Source organism: Typopeltis vanoorti, chromosome 1 (genome assembly GCF_054136105.1).
Source record: "Typopeltis vanoorti isolate ZY-2024b chromosome 1, IOZ_Tvanoo_1.0, whole genome shotgun sequence".
Lineage (NCBI taxonomy): Eukaryota > Metazoa > Arthropoda > Arachnida > Uropygi > Thelyphonidae > Typopeltis > Typopeltis vanoorti.
The window spans coordinates 130173825-130191073 of record NC_143549.1 but is presented as its reverse complement, the minus strand read 5'-3'; positions in this window follow the sequence as shown (position 1 = coordinate 130191073).

The window sequence follows — 17249 nt, the reverse complement described above, 5'->3', positions numbered from 1 at the left end:
AAATTCTAATGTAAAAAAAATTACATTTTCAGCATTTTTGGGAATAGCATACGTCTGGTTTCTTCATAAATGTTTCTGGCATCTGATAAAAAAACTCTTTCAAGGAATATGCTGGTGCCAAAAGAAATTTTCTGAAAATTACAGAATAAGTTTGCTCATTAGCCCTTCTATTTGATGGTTGTGCAAGAAAGGGAAGGCTTTTGTTATGCATTTGTTATGACGCACATAACAATAATTTTTCTGCTTTGGTTGGCTGAATACTGAATCTTTCTACTGATTCAGCCGAACCCTAATATCTGAAAAACACAGTGGATACTGAAGTTAATCGAATATTCGCTGTATCCCTAGTATAATCTAACCCTATCTGTTCCAGTTTAATTATTGACTTCTCATGTGGCAACTTTCAAATACCTTTACAAAATCTAAATAATGCCATATAAATATCTCCTTGTCCAATGCATTTCTCAATACTCAAATAGATTGTTGAAAAATGGTCTCCTTTTATTATTTTATCTAGATAGATTGCTGAAGGCAGCGAATTGGTTGGTGGAGGCGTTTCTTTTCTGAGGAATGGCATACATAAGCGTTAGCCACATTACACCTGATGCTGTTGTCAATTTCTAAGTGCCAAGTTGCAAATGGCATTTGTTAGAGGGTAACAGCATAGCTGTGGCTAAGCTTAGGGGTGCTAACAGCTAATTCGTTACGCTTCTATAAAGATAGGTTGCTTATAATTTGAAATTAATGTAAAGACTATGGATGACTGTAGAAATTTTTTTTATTTGGTTACAAATTAAAATGCATAAACTTTGTTTGCCTACACTTGAATAAAGGATTAAACAAGAATATAATTTCTTGTCAAGTTTAATTTAAAACTATGGAAAGTCAGGTAAAGTACAGCCTAGATGATCACATTCAGCAAATGGAAAAAATTATGATGCTTCATTGCAGTAAATTTCAGCATGAAGCATTTCTAGAATTTGTGCCTGTTCTTAAAAACTACCTATCCTTAATAAATATGAATGTGTATTTATATAGGAAAGAGCAATTTTAAAGTCTCTCACATGGCAGTTAAGGCTACTAACAAGAATCCACGAAGACATCATTCTCTTAGGAGTTGAGATTCTGAATCTAATCAGTTTCCCTTCCTTTGGATTGCTCTGTGTGCATGTTATAGTCCAGGGATGGCTACAACGTGGCTCGTGAGCCAAACGCGGCTTGCATCCACGTGTCACTTCATGATTTATCAGGAAAAAATAAAAAGAGAAGAGGAACAAAATTTAAAAAAAAATGAGAGAAGAGAGAAAAAAAAAACAGGGTTAATAAAAATTACTGCAATAAAAAAGTTAAATTTGAAACACATTAAATGAAGTTTACTTTGAACAATTAGAATAATTTGAAAGTAGAAACACAATAATTTTAGATACTTGTTTACTAGCAGAGCTTTTCTTTTATCCATTTTCTTAGTAAGCTCCTTAAAATTAGATGTGTAACTAGTCAAAGCAGTTCTTACAAGCTCGTTACAACTTCGCTATGTGCACACACTCAGTTACTCCTGTATCATCGCATCGGTCAAAGGTTGCGGCTCTTCTAAGTCTTACTGAATTATTTTGGCTCCAAAAGGATGTGTAGTTGGCCACCCCAGCTATAGTCTTACGCTGTTCCCTTGATGACATTTCAGAAAGACCACATTTCCAACTCTACTATATTAGATGAAACCAGCAAGATCCCCTAGTCAGCACTGTTCAAAGAAACCAAATAAAATGGCTCAGCCACCAACTCAGACATCCACCATCTGATGCTCTGGTCCTCTACGCCCGATGGAAAAAGAAAAAAAGGGGCAGACCTCTAACTCCATATTGGAAATACATCAGCAATATTCTCCCCATTTCCACCAACTCTCTGCATCAGAGATCTGTCAATTAGCATATGACAGAGAAGCCTGGTTTTCCTTCATATCATAACAACCTCCAAGTCCTATCTTAGTGCACACAGGCTACTTATTTCTTTTGATTGGTTTCCCTATTTATAATTATAAAATTATAAATAAAAGATGATGATGATGAATCTAATGGCAATAAAAGCTAATTCAAATAGCATTTAGTTATTGTAAAAAAAATAGTACTTCTAGCTCTATGTAAATATTTATTAAAAAAATGGGGTCATAAAATTAAAAAATTATTTCCATCATGGTATGTTTTATAGTTTTATCTTTTGTTTAACTCCTTGCATCATACTATTATTCCTATTAGTGTCTGTTAGCACTTTGTAAGTTGTTAAGACATTACTTCATCTAAGATGGCTGATTACATGGAAAATTTTGAAAAATGAGGAAAGTTTGAAGAACTTCCTCCTGTCCTTTGGATATATGATAGAGACCTTCAAGTTGGTAAGGGGTTGTTATAGGATCAATGCTGGAGAAGTTCTACAGAAAATAGTGGGAGATCGGGGGAGAACTACAGGTCATCCATGGAAATTGTATAAAGAGGGTGTGAGTAGGGGAGTGAGAGGCAGGTTTTTTGGTGCAGAGTTGTAAATGATTGGAATGCCTTGCCTGAGAATGTGGTGTCTGCAAGGAGTGTGAATGTGTTCAAGGCACGGTATGATGAGCTGTGTGTGTGATAAAAGGACCTCCCAGATGAGTCTTTGACTCCATGAGGTCTTGGGGTAATAATAATAATAATAACTCAGCCCCTCTCAAACCTTCTATCTGGCTAAGACATGTAGATGATGTGTTCTCTATTTGGCATCATGGCCCAGACACATTAGACTCCTTCCTCAGTCACCTCAATAGCCTACATCAAAGAATCCAGTTTACTACAGAAAACGAAAAGAACAATACCCTTTTACCCCTCCTAGACACATTACTTACACGCCTTCCTAATGGTACACTTTCCTCACTGTATATAGGAAACCTACACACACAAGCAGATACATTCACAAACTCTCCCACCACCACCCTGCTCAACAATATGGCATTATTAAAACTCTAACCAAGAGAGCCCACAATCTTTGTTCCAGTGGAATTGCCCTTGCAACTGAGCTCAACCATATACACAACACCTTCCTGTCCAATGGCTACAGCGATCACAGTATTAAAAAAATAATAATCAGTTCCTTCCCCACACTTTCTGGCCTTCTCTTTAGAAAGAGTTTAGAAATGCCATCCATACCCTACATCGGAAAAAATAGCCAAGATTTAAAAAAAATACAACCTACACACAGCATTTAAGCCCCACTGCAAACTTACTATCCTTATCCGTTCTACAAAAGATCAGCTCCCTCCTCTCTCAGTGCCTGGAGTTTATAAAGTACCCTGTTCCTGTAAGCTGGCGTACTTTGGACAGACAGGCAGATCAGCAACCACCTGCCTAGAGAAACACGAGTCATACATCTGCAACCACGACTATGGTCAGTCAGGCCTGGCTGACCATGTCTTGGATACAATTCACAGGATCTCATGGGAAAAAACCACCATGCTCCACCACAGCAAATTCAAAAAAGAGAGACTATTTTTAGAATCTGCAGTGGCTCTCAAAAATCAATCAAATCTAAATAAATATGGTTGCATTAAGCTTCCTAAGATTTGGGAAACACTTATCATCAGAAATCCCACCTTACATTCCAGGACACCCACAACCGCCCATAGAGGGCCATCCACCTTGATAGGACTTTAAGAGTCACCCATGTGGTTGGCTTAGTATTGTGTGGTATTTGTGTAGATGTTACATTAGTTTTTTTTGTAATCCCTGAAGATGTCTCAGTGACTGAGATGAAATATAGGAAGTATTAAATTCTGTTCTAATCCTTTCTGAGTGCTGTATACAATCCATTAAGCCTCCAACATAATGGCTGATTACATTCAATGTGCCAACTCAGCAGCTTCATGCAATAGGGTGATACTGTATGAATAGAACCTTATTATATATTGAGGCATTTATGCACAGAAAATTACAAAAAAATCAAGGACTAAAATGAAACAATATAATATGAATTACATAGAAATAGTGAATATTAAAAATCCAACATTATTTCAAAGCTGAACGTATGTAGAAACTTAAAAGTTTCGTAATTTGACCAGAGAGCTTATGAGAATATAATCCTTGGCATTGAAGCTGCCTTAGCTTGCACTACTTAAAAAGAACATGACCGCTGCCTAAGCATCGGTATATTTGCCTTTATTAGTACATTTGATATGTTTCACTGTCCTGACAGCTGTTTCAAACCAGACAGTTCTCTCCAGGGCCTTCTCCAAAAACTAGGTGATCCCTCAGATCACTCTAATCTCAATGAGTGAGCCAAAGGATCATTTTAATTCATAATTCTCAATCAAAGATCTCAGCAGTGGTTCTACTCAGTTCAGCCTCCATCTAGCAGAACCAGCTCATCTCCCAAGGAAAGGCACCCACACCATACACAAGCATCGAATGGAATGCAGTGATTGAGATTACTTTTGTGGACACACATCCATGGAAGCTTAAGAGAGCAAAAACTTTTTTCCAACACTATAGCAATCCGATGTCAGAGAAATTCATTTTTCATAACTGAACTTTTGGTTGGTGCATAAAAGTAATTCATAAAGAAAGAGTCATATGACTTCATTATGACAATGTTCTTTTAAGTAATGCAAGGTAAGGCGACTCCGATACTGAGGAATGTATTCTCATAAGCTCTCTGGCCAAATTATGAAACTTTCTACATGCATTCAACTTTGAAATAATGTTGGATCTTTAATATCCACTATTTCTATATTACTTGTGTCGTTGAAATGTTAAGCCATATGGTTCTTTCTTTATTAACCATATAATATAAAAATTTTCAGCAATAACTTGATGCTTAGTACAAAAGTAAAACTGACATTATTTTTCATAATTCTTTCAGAAAAGAGACACATGATAGTCACTTGTTTTATCAAGCATCACCATTCTCTGTATCTGAACAAAAATATATGGAATATGAAAAAAAAATTATTTTTAAATATGTACTTGAAATAAAATAATACATTCAAAATTCTTGATGTTAGCAGTGAGATATCTCTGATAGCTATTTCTCATAACTGACTTTGCATAACAAACATGCGAACATATATGAATGACATCACTAGATGTGATCTTAGCTGTTGCTTGAATTAATGAAAAATTTAAAAATGTGATATGGCAGAAAATAAGTTATGGTGGTGTAAAATTTTATAGGAAGGTGTTGAAATTTCCTGATGTTAGAAGTGGTAGTATATTGATTTTACTGAGTTTAAAGATCCAATTTGGTATTGAGGATGAGCGTTGCAGGATGGTGCAGTGATGGTACCAGAGATAGTGGCATTCTTGAGGAGTAGTATGTTGATATATTATTATCATTTTCCTTATCCCCATGGAGTCACAAGGCATCGCGAGAGGTCAACACTAGTGAACACAGAGTCTGTTATACCACTCCTTAAAATCATCCACAATCTGCCTGTTCACCACCCTCTCAAGAAATGCATTGCATGCTCCTACCACTCCCCATGCAAAAAACTTGCTTCTTATCCTTTTACCCATCACCTCCTTTTGCAACTTCCAGGGATGGTCTCCTGTACTTTTTCCCTTTCCCTCATTCTACCATATGAAGAATTTCCTCAATGTTAATAGGATAATAATCCTTCAACAGCTTAAATGTCTCAATCATATCCCCCCCCTCCCCTTTTGCTGTCTATCCACCAAACTCTGCAGTCTGCAAACACTCAAGTCTATCCTCATAATCAATGTTGTACAGTCATGACATTTTTGTTATCTGTCTCTGCATCCTCTCCAAGGTTACTTCATCCACTTCGAATCCTGGTGACCAGATCTGAGCACAGAAATCCAGATGTGATCAAAGCTTTATATAATGGGACCAGCACACTTCTCTCTCATGGTCAATGTACTCCTCAACATTGCTGCAATTCTCTGAGATTTCTTCACAATCTTTGCAATATGTCCCCAGAACTTTAAATCTCTATCCACAATCACCCCCAAGATCCCTTGATTCTCCCACTTTTTCAAATGTAACTCCACCAAGTAAGTATGAAGCATCCCTTCTGTAAATCCCAAATTTTAAACCCTTACATTTAGTTGCATTAAACTGACATCCCCATGACTTTGCTTACCCTTCCAACTTATTCAAATCCTCTTGAATAGCGAAAATAGCACCATTCTTAATAACCCTCCCAAGCTTCACATTATCTACAAACTGAACATCTCCCTGTATAATTGACATAAAGATTGAACAGCAATAGTCCCAGGACTAAAACCTGTGTAACACCACTTGTAACTTTCCTACATCCTGATACTGCTCACCCCCCCCCCACGCACATAACTTTCTGATATCTATCAGAGCGGCAATCACCAATCCACTAACCTGATATCTATCCAAACCCATATGATGCAACTTGTCATGTGGCACTATGTAATATGCCTTGGAAAAATCCTTTTACTGATTTGAAAAGGTCAGATTAGCCTATAGATTTTAAATGACATTATAACCCCTAGATATTGTAGTGGTTGTCCTTGGTAGTAGAGATCCTGGTGATTGCTTTTTGTTACTTGCATGTTTAAAAAATTAACAGAGAATTATGCTTGAATGTATTTAATTTGAACATTTTGTTATGGTTTTTGAAAACTGTGGTACTGGAATTATTTTAAAATTAGTTTTGGTGATTTTTTCTGTTGTCTTTGTGATAGTTTTTTTTTTTAAAGGTTATTTGTAATTATTTTAATATTTTGGTAAAGTTATTAGTAATGTTACTGATGTTAGCTGTTTAATTTTCTTAGTATTGCTATTTATTACTATTTAGTATTGCTATTTTATTATTGTTATTACCGGAGACCTCCGCTGAATCAGGAACTAATCTCAGAAGGCCACATATTACCTGCAACAGCTGCTATACCTTTACTTGAATTCATTCACACTGACTACCTTGAAAGGCAAGCCATCCTAATTATGCAGAACTGACTACTTTTCAGAAGAAAGTATATCATATCACTCCTCTCTACAGTCCACAAATTCTCAATACGTCCTCCTAATCTGCAATTCAGTTTCAATGTCATTTTTAACACTTGTCTTTGCACCCTCTCCACTGTATCTGCATCAACTCAGAAATCAGGAAACTAGGTCTGCACAAAATACTCCAGAGGTCATATCAAGACCCTGCAGAGAGGCAAAAAGACTTCCTTATCCTTACATGCCAATGCTCATTTCAGCACTACAGTTATTCACTGAGTTGCATTTGCAATCTTTGCTATGTGGCCCAGAACTTCAATTTCTTTACTAAAACTGACAAATCCCTAACCTTATCAGTTTCATCTAGCTGGCCTGGTAAGCATATCCACTCTCCAGCCAAAAGGCTAAGCGTTCGAATCCCACTGTAGGCATGGATGTTTGTGATTGTCTATGCAAATACTAGTGATGATGGGCAGTAGATGTGTTGGTGTAGCTGCGATTCGTTGTTGTTGTCAGAGACAGAGAGTAGAGTAGATACTCTCCCTCGATGAGTCTTTGGACTCCCTGGAGGTGTCATGTAATAATAATATAATCCCACCAATATAACACACCATTGGATATCTCAACACACCAAAATGCATAATTTTACATTTGCTAACATTGAATTGATAGCAATTTTCACATACCCACAATTACAGCTGATTCACAGCATTCTGTGAATGTTGCTGTCAGCTGCATTCCTGATTACCTTGCCTATCTTTGCATCATTAACACACAAGACATACACAACTGTATGTCAAGAGACATACACACAGTTGTATGTCTTTTGACAAATCCTTCCTGATCTCATTAATGTAGACTGAATAACAATGGACCAAGGACTGATCCCTAGGAGTATACACCCTTGGTCATCTTAAATCTTGTACTCTCTCTCCCTCACACTATTTTTTGATATCTATCAATCAGCCATCCTCTTACCCAAGCTAATAGTTTATAATCCATTCCTATATCCTGCAACTTATGCAACAGCCTTCCCTATTGTATCCTGTCAAAAGCCTTAGTAAACTCCAAAAGTATCATGTTGTATCCAATCCTCCTTGTCTGACTCAACTGTAATATAACATGTGAGCAATTACTCAAACATGACCTTCCCTTAGTAAATACATGCTGTTTATTGCAGAGTACAGTTCAACACATTTCTGTATGCAAGCTTTCATTTTAAAAATTTATGGCATTTACAACCGTGTTAAAAAAACTGTTTTATTATCCCAACGTTTCGATCTTCACATCAAGATCATCATCTGGAGCATACATCAATATACAAGACAAGCTGAGTTACATTATTAACTGTAAGCTAAAGAAACAATGATTTGATCACATGTTATTCTAATGGCATGACCTCTAGTGGAAAAAAAAATTACATCAAGCTAAATTCTATTTACGATGACAGGAATAAACATTCTTTCAGATGGTTTTCTTTCAGAAACAATGATGTCCTATTTTTAGTATTACAATTCTTATTTTTGCCTTTAAGATACTGGATTTTCTACAGTCCTGTTTATACTTGTTCTTAGTGAGGAACGTTCCATGGGTCGAATATATACCTTCCATATGTTAGGGAATTTTAAGCCATCATTATTGTTCAGATTGGGGTGGTTGATAATAATCTCACATGCTTCCTTGAATTTTCGTTCATACCGTGTTTTAGTGCGATGTAGACAGCTAGTGCTTTTCCAGTCAATTCTGTGTAAGGAATTCAGGGCATGATCAGAAAGGCCAGCTTCACCATAATTATTATATTTAATGGTCTAAAAATCCCAAACATATAGGTATATATTCGAAGGTATAAATTTTTAAAATGAATGCTGATAACCGTGTAACTCTAAAAGAAAAGATTACCGTATGCAAGCTCTTACCAACTTTTCCAAAATCTTCACCACAACCCTGGAGGTGTTAAGAAGTATATAATTAGATACATCAGTCCTTGCACCATCCTTACGCAATGGAATTACATTCGTTTTCACTCACTCCTGCAGAATAATCCTTATGATAAGATCATTTATAGCACCAACTCAAAAGGTACAGATGGTTCAACTGAGCATACTTCCATGTAATATATCATCAGCCCCTATTGACAAATTCCTCTTCAGTTGATGCAACAGCTCTGGTGCCTCTTCCTTTATTCAGTGTAGAGGTAGCTCTGAGATCCATGTTGTATATACACCAAGTTAACAGCTGCTTTTAGCGAAACAGGCACTCATTAGCAAAATGGGTTTTAATATTTTTACGTCTACTGTATTCAATTTCAAATAAACTGAAGTAATTTTAATGAGTGAGTCTTATTAATGGCAGTCAGCACATACGAAATCAGTGTTCTCCGATTAAATAAAAAAATTCCTATATATAATAGTAGCCAACCTGGTTGACTGTGTGGTTAATGTAGATGCTCTCCAGCCTATTAATCAATTGGATTCGAGGATACATAGTGTTGGTCAGCAAATTTAGACCTCTGTAAAGTTGGTGATTTTTGTCTGTTTTTATTGTGTTTTTCCTTTAGAAAATTAGTGCTTTGTAGTATACTAGTGTAGATTTTAGTGTTTTATAGTGTAATTATTTTTTTTATCATATATTTTTATTAAGATATTTTAATATTTAGTATACGTTTAAAATGGTGCTAAAAAGGGGCAAGAAAGGTAATGCTAAAAAAAAGCACCACAGGCAAGAACAAGAAGGTTAGCCCTACCAACAAGGTTATTGTGCAAATGGAAGAGGTTAACAAACCACCAAAATAGCAAAGTTGAAGCAGATCATCAGAGAGACAACGCGGGAACTGCAAAAAGTTGAGAGACGTTTAAATGAATATAGGGAGAAAAAGAAAAATGTACAGTAAAATAAGAAAGAACAAAGCAAGGAAACAGGTAAGTCAGGAAACAATGAAATTCAGGTAAGTGACATTAGTAAAAAGAAAGAAGTCATTTGGTATGGTGCCTCTATAATAAAACATGCTATAGATGAGAGAGTTATAACATCGAGTTTTCCTGGAGCAAAAATTAAAAATATAACACAAGTAATTCAAAAACAGAAAAGAAAAGTAAACGAAATCGTAGTTGTATTAGGTATGAACGATTTAACTGGCGATAAGTTCAGTATGAGAGAGGACATGAAAGGGTTGCTGGAAGAGGCGAGAGGAAAGAGTGAGAAAGTGAAAATCGTTAGCATTTTACTTCGCTATGATAAAAATGAATTAAAAAGAAGTGCTATGATGGCAAACGATTCGATGCGTAGGCTATGTAGAAGGAATGGATGCGAGTTTTTGGATGTGTAGGGTCAGTCTGAGGGAAGATTGGATTTGTATAAGAGGGATGGCCTACACCTGAATGCGTTTGATATCAGGAGTCTGGAAAAACTAATAACTGGTATGAGACCTAACTCAGAGTCAGGGAAACTAAATTATAAAGGGAGGAATGGTGGGAATGAGAGTGTAAGAGCAACAATGGTATATAACCGTATTAATGACAGGAATGGGCTTTGTCATGGTAATGTTGACGAGGCGAGAACGATTTCGGGTTTGTGTTCATCCGGTTCGGACCCATCATATGTATGCAAAGATATCTACATGTGTAAGCAACAGAGAAGAATAGAGATCTGCAAGATGTCCAACTGTGTCAGGCAGACTGCAAACAAGAGTATACAAAAGAACATGCAGGTAGATTATTATGTCTGTACACGAATGCTAGGAGTATCAGAAACAAAGGCATAGAGTTTGTTGCCTTAATCAATATGTCGTGACCTCATATTGTAGGAATTAGTGAGACCTGGCTAACAGAATCAGACCTACTAACTGGTATCAAGTGTCATGGGTACAGTATTTTTAGGAAGGACAGAGTGGTAAGGGAGGGGGGGGGGCGTGCTGCTAATGATATTCAATGACTTAAATCCAGTTAGAGTTGATGTAGTAATACTACTAACAATATTTCATGTGGCAGTGAGTTTGAAGCCATCTGGTGTGAGGTGGAATCTAACAAGACAAATTACATAGTGGATCGGTTGCTGGTGATGAAGAAATACATCACCAAATAGAAAAGGTGAGTGTGAAAAGAATAATCATAATGAGAGACTTTAATTATCCAAATATTGATTGGATAGCAGAAGAATCTCATGAGAAGAATGAAATGCATTTATTGAGCTGTTGCAGGACAACTCAATCAAGCAGCATGTGACAGAAGGAACTCGAGGTCAAAGAGTGTTAGATTTGATTATAGTATCAGAGGGCGGCTCACTTAAAGACATAACTACTCTACCTCCAGTTGGTGACAGTGATCATGCGGTACTCACTTGGGAATGTGAATGTTCCATCCAGAAAAGGTTACATGCTGAACTACAAAGCAGGAAATTATGACCAACTAAGGAGTATACTGAGTTCAGTGGAATGGGATTGGTTGCTGGATGGAAAGAATATCGGGAGTGAATGGGAAGCATTTAAACAATATTTAAATGATGTGATATCAGAATGTGTCCCGAGAGTTCGAAGAATAAATAGAGTAGGAGTCAAATGGATGTGTAATCTTATTAAGCAAGAGATTCGTAAGAAAAGGACGATGTGGAAGGAATACCGTTTGCATAAGGATGACGTCTGTTATGAATGTCATGAGACAGCGTTTCTCAACCTTTCTAAGCCCAAGGACCAGTAAAATGCCTAAAACAATTCTGCAGATCACTAAGTTACAGAGGCGTAGCTGGGGGGAGATCCACCCTTGGCGGCACTTTTTTTTGACGTTTATGAAATCTTGCTTTACTGTCTATAAAACAGCAACTGAGTGATGAAATAGACTTCGATAATGTGATCGACGATTTTGTGAACAGAAAAGCAAGAAAAATAACATTTTAGAATGTTGGAATTAAAGTTTTACTTCAAAAATAAACATAGTGTTTTTAATTTATTTCCCTATACGTCATTTTGACTTTTTGTGATTTTTTTGAAAAAAAAACTATGTAGGAATTACCAATATTTCGGAAAAACTGTGCCATTTATAATATAATAAATCTAAAAGCATGTTCTGAAAGATATGGCAACATAATTAATTAAATTGGAAGTAAACGATTAAAAGTGTATCATCATTGAACAAAGTTTTAATTTTTATTAAACAAATAAGGTGATATAATTATGTTACTACTTACTTTTAATGAGATGGTTGAGCTTCTCGGCCCTTGCAGAGTTGCTGGATATCTGGCTCAATATTGGTCAGCTTCAGTCGAAGATCGGCACACACACACTAAGACAATTTCTGTATTTTGTTTTTATTTGAAGGAGCGATGAAAATCCTTTCACACAAAGATAGGTTGTAGAAAACTGCAGGATGATTTTCAATGTTTCTTCAGATAATTCCGGAAATTCACTTCTCACTGAAGACGAGATCCAAAATCGAGCAAAACCAAGATCATGGAATTGCATTTTAAGCCCACTGTCACTTGAAAGCTCAATTAACTGTTCCTTTTTCAATAACAAAAGGTGACTGTGACTGCAAGCCTGAAATGGATCGCGAACCAACAGAAATTTCTTATAAAAGTTATTCGGAAAATATGTTTCAAAATTCCGTTTCAGATTTTTGAGCTGGTCACAAACTCAGAATGAACAAAAATATTATTTTCCACCAAAAAGGATTCCAATGTTGGAAAAGGTGCAATCTGTCTGTCTTTTACATAATTAATCCATAAAACCAATTTTTTTTCGAATGCCTTTATTTTGTCATAGGCATCAAGAACAGTTAAAAAACAATTCTGCAAGGGAGAGATTTAGTTTAGTTCATTTAATTTCGAAAAAAATATCTGAAAGATAGGACAGTGTTGATAACCAATGTTCGTCAACAAGGAGAGTGATGCAAAATCAGAATTACGTTCATTTACAAATAATAAAACTGCAGCTACAAATTTAGCGGCAGAATGACGAATAATAAAAGAGGGGTGAAGTGAAAAACAATATAGTTTTATTGCTTCTGCCTTTGAACATTCTGATGCTATTTGTTGTTTTTTTTGAGGCTCCATTTGATTTCAATAATTTTTACTTACTTATTCAATTTTAATTTGTTTTATTTGGATAATTAAAAAAAATATTTATTTAATTAATTTAAGTCTGCCTGTGGATCACCTGTCCCATCGTCGCAGACCACAAGTTGAGAAACACTGTCATAAGCAGTAGGCTAGAATAGTCACAACTGTTGTACGGAAAGCAAAGTCTGATTATGAAAAGAAACTGGCTCTGCATGCTAAAGACAACCCACAAGAATTCTATCGATATGCTGCAAGTAAAAGAAAAAATGAATATGAAAGAATAACTCTTCTAAATCCAGATGGCATGAGGGTTACAGATGCAGAAGAGGTTTTTCAGTTAATGAGTGCCCATTTCATTAAAAGCTATCAACCTGATGAATGCAACATTGAGCTCATTGTTACCTCTTCACTAGATGAAGAAACGCAGATGTATGAGGCCAAGGTATTACAGCTGTTGTACAAACTGAAAAAGAATTCATCAATAGGGACTGATGGAATATCAGCCCATGTGCTAAAAGAATGTTCAGCTGAACTGGGCATTCCTTTGACCAGGATGTTTAATATGAGTCTCAGAACAGGGAAAATTCTGCAGGAATGGAAGGAATGTATGGTAATTCCATTGCACAAGGGCGCTGCAAAGATCGATGTATCCAACCATCAACCAATTAGTATCTCAGGAGTGGTGGTGAAGATTTTGGAAAAATTGGTTAGCGCTCGCATTCAGAAATGGCTTGACAGTGAATATCTACTTTGCAATGAAAACGCAGGAATGGAAGGAATGTATGGTAATTCCATTGCACAAGGTGGTGCAAAAGACTGATGTATCCAACTATCGACCAATTAGTATCTCAGGAGTGGTGGTGAAGATTTTGGAAAAATTTGTTAGGGCTCGCATTCAGAAAGGGTTGACAGTAAATCTCTACTTTGCAATGAGCAACATGGATTTATTAAGGGAAGGTTCATGTTAGCAACTTGCTCACATTCTATAACAATAACTAGACAAGGGAATGGATACACCATGATACTTTTGGATTTTGCTAAAGCTTTTGACAGAATACAGCATGGCAGACTGCTGTATAAATTGGAGAAAATGGGTTTGGGTTATACAATATTAGCATGGATAAGAGGATGGCTGACTGAAAGATATCAAAAAGTGGTATACGGGGATCTAAGTCTGCAAGGTTTAAGATAACAAGTGGTGTACCACTTGTTATCTTAAACCAAGTAAGCAAATAGGACCAAGGATCAGTGTTTGGTCCACTGTTATTCAATCTGTACACTGATATTGGGAAAGATTTGACATGACATACAGTTATTTGCTGATGATGGAAAGATAAGGTAGGGTAATCAGGAATGCTGCTGATATGCAGTCTTTGCAGAATGATTTGATTAGGCTGGAATTGTGGGCATGGGAAAATGGGTGTCAGTTCAATGTCAGTAAATGTAAAGTCATTCACTTCGGCACGATTAGATATCCAATGTCATATTATATTGGTGGGATTAGGCCAGGGATCTTTCAGTATTAATAGATAGGAAGTTGGAGATTAGGGGCCATGTGGCAAAGATTGCAAATACAACTCAAAAGATAATTGCAATGCTGAAACAAACGTTTGCATGTAAAGATAAGGATGTCATTTTGTCTCTTTACAAGGCCTTGATAAGACCTCACTTGGACTATTGTGCACACGTCTGGTCTCCTGGTTTCCATTGTGATTCTGATATATTGGAGAGAGTACAAAGGAGAGTGTTAAAAATTATATCAGGATTGTGGAATACTGATTATGAAGACAGATTGAGAATTTGTAGACTGCAGACACCAGCAAACAGGAGAAAGAGGGGGGGTGATATGATCGAGACTTACAAACTTCTGAAAGGGTCATGCATGATTTCAATTGATGGAATTTTTCAATTTATGGAGGGTGGGGAAAGGACAAGAGGGGTATCCTTGGAAGCTGAGAATGAAAGCTGTCAAGAAGGGTGTGAGGGCTAGATTTTTCTCTCAGAGAGTGGTGCATGATTGGAATGGATTCCATTGGATGTTGTGAGTGCAAGCAGTGTCAATGAATTCAAGAATAAGTAAGCTGGTGAATGTAGTACGTGGCCTCCCTCGATGAGTCTCTGACTCCCTGGAGTCGGAGATTCATCTTAATAATAATAATAATTAATATGTGGTCCATCCAAATCTTGTCACATTTATGAATATCTTTAGGTGTGAGATGAGTTTCATTGCCTGGTGTTAACCCTTGAAGGCCACTGGCTTAACACCGGGCCTGAAATGGCTAAAAAGTTCCATATTTGGTCTCCACAGTATGGTTTCCAGATTATATCAAAAATACAAAAAATCTAGCATATCCATAGGATTAATGTACTATAAGTTTACAACCTTCTGTGGTTGGGAGACATCACTGTGCTTGTCAAAGATTTAGGCCTATTATGGTCTGTTCTAGGCTCAGAAGCCATCAGCAAGTCTCTTCAATAGACGTCTTGGACTTCTTTTTCCTGATGGTTATAAGGAAGATCTTAAGTTTCAGTAAGGAAATACCATGAGTAGACATATTACTAACTACTATAGTAACAGAATTGACTCACGTCAATTATTCTTTATTCGTAGAATTTTCACCTGAGTATCACAGGCATCATCAGTACAGGTACAAGGCTAATTAAACAATAGCTGTTATATTCACAAAGTGCCACCTAAGTAGCTAAGGTTAAATTTCCTAAATTTATTTAATTATTATTATTTATTTATTTTACTTTATTTTAATTATTTAAATTAAATAATAAATTATTAAATAATAATTATTTAATTATTCAATTATAATAATTAAAAAAATTTTTTTTAATTATTTAATTATATAAATCTGAATGCCAACCCGGTCAGCATTCAGATTTCACTTCCATATAGCAACACTGATAAAGCTAGTGTGTTATAAACTTATAGTAAATATATTTTATAAACTTAATCCCTTTCAAATCCCAGTGACCAGATACAAACACTGTAATCCAGATGTGATCCGATTCACTTGGTTAGACTATAAATTATATATTTAGTTTAATCCTTTATCCAAGTGTAAACAAACAAAGTTTTGCCTGAAGTATCTAACCAAGTGAAAAAACTTCCAACATTTTTCTCTAATCCAGAGTAACACCTTTTGGAAACTCGTATATGGAAATATGACTTCTGCATTGCTTCAACCTTGGTATCACCTCTGGGTCTGGCTCCCACTGAAGAGACCTCAATAAAGGTTGAAACCAATCTGGGCAGTGACCCCATAATGCATAGCATTATACATGTCTGCCAGGAGATGTGTTTTGCATTATGGGATACTAGAGGCAAGTGATGTGAAGTCAGTCCACCTTTGCCACGAGTTGCTCCAGTCCTGAAGATACTCCAGGAGCAAACTTGGATACAGGATTAAACAAAATATATAATTTATAGTCTAACCAAGTGAAGAAACTTCTAACACATATGGTAAATGGTTAGCAGGACAATCACAAACATCCATGCCCCTGGTGGGATTCGAACCCACAGCCTGTTGGCTGGAGAGCGGATACACTAACTACTTGGCCAATAAGGTCGGTTGCAAAAGGTAACAAGATTACTAAAACACATTACTATTACAAGATTATTAGACTGTCTCTTAACAAATCCATGCTGGCCTGCATATTGCCTTCATTAAGATGAGAGCAATATTAACTACAGAAGAAATACAAACTGGCCTATAGTTTGATACCTTCATTCTACCACTATTATTATTATGTGACACTCCCAAGGAGTCCAAAGACTCATCGAAGAAGAGTGTTCCAACAGCATGGAACGATTGATCTCCTCCCAACTACTAACTGCACTCAAACTTGCTTAACTGTTTGTGAGCCATTAGTAGCAGAGGCTCTACCAATCGACCAACCTATGCTGGCACTCTTTATGCAGTGGCCCAATCTCATCATCCTACTTTCCAGGAACTTGTCCATGTTGCAAGACTCATTAAACAACCAGGTTAATGGCATGGTTAATTCCACAGCACATTTCCTTAAAATGCAATTAAATTCCATCTAGTCTCTCTACCTTACCAACATCTAGTACACTCGGTATTTAGAATACATACTCATTCACTTCTAACACTTTGCCACTCCTTATCCCTCTAGGAATAAGGAGTGGCAAATAATTAACTCAATTTTTCTATAATAAACCTGAAAAAAATGTTAGAATAAATTGTAATAAGAAATTATACAGACAAAGACTAACT